This window comes from Prionailurus viverrinus, chromosome D3, assembly GCF_022837055.1.
Source record: "Prionailurus viverrinus isolate Anna chromosome D3, UM_Priviv_1.0, whole genome shotgun sequence".
In the NCBI taxonomy this organism is placed as follows: Eukaryota; Metazoa; Chordata; class Mammalia; order Carnivora; family Felidae; genus Prionailurus; species Prionailurus viverrinus.
In genome coordinates, this window is record NC_062572.1 from 572,647 (window position 1) to 577,019 (window position 4,373).

Below are 4,373 nucleotides of genomic sequence, written 5' to 3' on the forward strand. Positions count from 1 at the left end.
AGGCTCTGAGCTGTCAGCAGAGCCCAACGGTGGGGCTCGAACTCACGAGCTGCGAGATCATGACCTGAGCCAAGTAGGACACTCAACTCACTGAGCCACCCAGGCGCCCTGATATGTATTTTTAATATTGCTTGATTTCACTTGCTATTTTTTCATAATTTTCACAAAAATATCAGAACTGAGATTGCTTTATAGTTTTTTGGGTTTTTTTTTAACCTTTGTCTCGTTATGGCATAAGTATTTTGCTACCTTTGTGTTAAGAAGAACTTCCCTCCTATCTAGATTTTTCTGGAAATTGGCAAGAACTATGTCCTTTCATAGTGTGGAGGATTCAGATTCACCCATTAAAACATCTGAGCCAGGAGCTGAAAGCATTTTAACACTGGCTTTAGTTCTACATGGATATTATTTTAAAATAAGTTAGTTACCTAACTATTCCTTTAAACATGTACTTCATTGGTTTCCAAATTTATTAACATACTACAAAGAATTGAGTAAAATATTCTTTTACAAGTATTTAATTTTTTCAGTTTATTTATTTTTTAATTTTTTCTAATTTTTTTTTTAAATTTTATTTTTGGGAGAGAGAGAGAGAGGCAAAGAGAGAGGGAGACGGAAAATCCGAAGCAGGCTTCAGGCTCCGAGTCTCAACAGAGCATGACCTGTGGCTCGAATCCATAAACCACGAGATCATGACCTGAGCTGAAGTCAGAAACTTAACCAACTGAGCCACCCAGACAGGCCTAGTTTAAGTAATCTCTACACCCAATGTGGGGCTTGAACTCAGGACCCCAAGATCAAGAGTGACACCCTCCTCCAACTGAGCCAGCTAGGCGCCCCTTAAATGTGTTTTTTATGGCTGTTTCTATTTTGTCTTTACCAGCTGTTTTTGCTGTTCCTCCCCATTTTTTGATAAAAATTTCTAGTATGATTTTATATTTTATTTTAAAAACGTGGCTTTTCAAGTTTTTGCTGTTTTAATTCCTTAACTTCTGTTTCAAAAAAAAATTTTTTTTTTAAATTTTTTTTCAATGTTTATTTATTTTGGGACAGAGAGAGACAGAGCATGAACGGGGGAGGGGCAGAGAGAGAGGGAGACACAGAATCGGAAACAGGCTCCAGGCTCTGAGCCATCAGCCCAGAGCCCGACGCGGGGCTCAAACTCACGGACCGCGAGATCGTGACCTGGCTGAAGTCGGACGCTTAACCGACTGCGCCACCCAGGCGCCCCTCAAAAAATTTTTTTTAATGTTTATTTATTTTTGAGAGAGATAGAGACCGAGTGCAAGTGAGGGAGGGGCAGAGAGAGAGGGAGACACAGAATCCAAAGCAGCTCCAGGCTCCGAGCTGTCAGCACAGAGCCCGACACAGGGCTCGAACCCACAAGCCGTGAGATCATGACCTGAGCCGAAGTCAGACGCTCAACCGACTGAGCCCCTAACTTCTGCTTTTATATTCGTTAATTTCTTCTTCTTTCCACCGTTGAAGTTTCTTTCTCCCTAAAGCCCTCATTTCATTTATTTTCATTACTTTGGTCAGTGCTGAGTTGGATGCACTAGAATTTACCTGCTTCACTTACTTTGACTTTGTAAATGACTTCGCTTTAGCATCAGAAATGTAAAGGATACAGAAGTTTCCTCCTGGTGACACATTTATGTTCACCCACAGACCTATTTTGAGGAGAGCGGCTCCGCCTGACATTTCTGACCCAGAAAGCCTCAGGCAGCGCGGGATAGGAGGTCCATCGGAAACCTCCCACCTGCCAATCCGGGGAGGTGCGCCGCAGAGCCGTCTGGGAGATGTAGTTCTAGGGAGGGCGGCACTCTGGGAAATGTAGTTCTGCGCGCACACTTCCGAGGTGGGCCGCGTGAGTCCCGGCGCAGCGGCCCGAAGCCTGAGGTGGGGGGTAGGGGCGACGCGGCGAGGCTGCGGGGGCCGGGGCGGCCTTGATGTCCGCGGGGGCCCCGCGGTGAACCCTGACGCGCGCACGAACTGGCTCCGGAGCCGGGTGCGGCGAGGACCCGGGGCGGGGGCGGGGGGAGGTTGTGGGGGCCGGCCACGCAGCGCAGGCGCCGGTTCCGGTCCGGGTGGGGCGTGGCGTGGGGGCGGTGCGGTGCGGTTCTGGGGCAGCTTTAGGGGCCTGGGGGCGCGTAGGGATGGGACGGGCGTGGCGGGCGGCGACTGTGGGTGTCAGGAGGGAGATTTGGGGGTCTGGCGGAGCCGCCTGTGGTGGTGGGTGACGAGGAGGCTGTGAGGGAGATGGTGGAGCCGGCCCATTCGTGGGGCGCTCGCGGGTCAAGGGATTGGAGTGTCTGTGATACATCAGTGAGCCGGGGTTCGCGGCGGACGAGTGGTTGTGGAGCCGGCGGAGGGAATTAAGTGGGTGATGGGGCCCTTTGGCGCGAGTCGTAGTGGGAGCGGCTCTGGGCGGAGGCCGAGACTCGTGGGCTTGGCAGTTCTGGGCATGAGGGGCAGGGGTCGGGAGAGAGGAAGTCCGTGAAGCTGCCCCAGTGTGGAGACTCTGGACGGCGAGTGTGTGCCGTCGGGGATGCGGCCGAAGGGTGGTTTTCCGGAGGGATTAGGACTCTGCTCGTCAGTGATTTAGATGCCTCCGGGTCGGCAAGTGGGCCCGGTGTGGATGGACCATAAGATCTTCGTGGAGGTGTGTTTGGGGGAGCTCAGAATTGGCGGCCCGAGGATTTCTTCGACTGGAAGGCCTGTTGGTTGGTGGCAGTGCTGGATTGTACTGAGCGCTGGGCTCCCGGGAAGCAGGAAGGTTAAGACGTCTCCCGCCCCCGTCTCCTGCTCCAGGAAGCGTGTGTTCTGCGTAACACGTGCCCGCTTGTTGGCCGATGACGCGGCCGGAGAGCAGGCCTCCAAACTCCCATGCTTTGCCCCACCAGCGATGAGCTGGACTGTCGTCCCCACTGAGCAGTCAGGAGAAGACGATTGTTACTGAGACGTGGGACTTAAGCCTCCTTCTCCCCCGCCTCCCCACCCCCGCCCCAGGCCCTGAACTTTGATTCACTCCCTACCTGAGCTGCTTTGCGCCCCCTCCTTCCCGAGAACTGCCCTCGTCTGATCTGCTCTCTGATCGTCCTGCCCTTTCCTTCCACGCTCCTGGTTCTTCTGACCTTGTATCTCCCTTTCCGTGGAAGGAACCACGTAGGTCTTTGCCCTGCGTAGATGCTGGCAACTCTTCCGGCCACAGCGTTCGCCCTATTGTAGTATGCCCCCCGCCTCCTGCAGTAACTGTGGAATAAGATCTTTCTTTACCTTCTATTTGGCAGTTCAGCGGTAGCTGTTTCGATGGAGGGGGAGGACCGGGGTGGCCTGTGCTGCTGAGTGGTCTGTGCCTGTGTTTGGGAGGTTTTGTGGTTGAGGCGTCAGGGACTGGGGCACTGCGTGTCAGTGACAAGGTCTGGATACGAGTTGGTGGGTGGCCTGTGGGGGTTGTGAGCGAGCAGACGGTGCGGGTAGTAACTAGAGTCATTGGAGGTAGCGTGTTAGGGCAGGGCGGAGCTGGCGGCCCGTTCAGGTGACGATGGTGAGGGTCTGTAGGGGTGCTAGTGAATGGTGGGTGAGCGTGGGGTAGATTAGAAAGTGGGGTGTCATGGAAGTGAGTGGTTGGGGTCCCCGTATGATGACGGATTGGGCATCCCCTGGGTTCAGTCTGTGAGAACCGGTGATTGGGGCACTGTTAAGGTGAGTGGATGGGCAACTGAAGGAGGGAGGGCTGGGAATTCTGTAGGGGTCCTTTGGGACTCGGTGTTGAGGATTGCACAGACTCCATTCCTAGTCAATGAATAGACTCTGCTGAGATTACTGCATGGGAGTGTAGGGGAGCCAGTGACGGGTTTCTCGGCGTTAGTGTTTAGAAGCCTGTGGAAATCAGTGATGAGGGGCTGTGCCGTCACAATCAGTCAAGGGACCTATAGGAATGACCACGCGGGGTGCTTGGGGCTGAGCGAGGGGGAGCCTGGAATGATCAGGAATAAAGGGTCCTAAGGGGATCTGATTGGGGGCGGGGCTGTGGAGAGACTTTGGATTCCATTGATTGATGCACTTCTGTGCGTTGGTTTTGTCACTTGGGGGTTGGTGATCGGGGGCTTTGTAGAGCAGTCACTGGAGACCTACCATAGGTGTAATTGAAGGTCCTGGAGGGGCGGCCTGTGGAATCAATAATGAGGGTCCTAGTGGGATGATGGGCTAGTGGGATACGTGGGAGTGGGGCTTATGGGGCTCAGTGGTTGTGCGGTCTGGAATTTGTGAGGTCCCTGTTGTGTTCAGTGAAATGGGGGCTGGAGAACTCTCAGGCGGGTGGGTGGGGAACTGGGAGCCTTGTGAATGCTGAAGGTTGGTCCGTGGGGTGG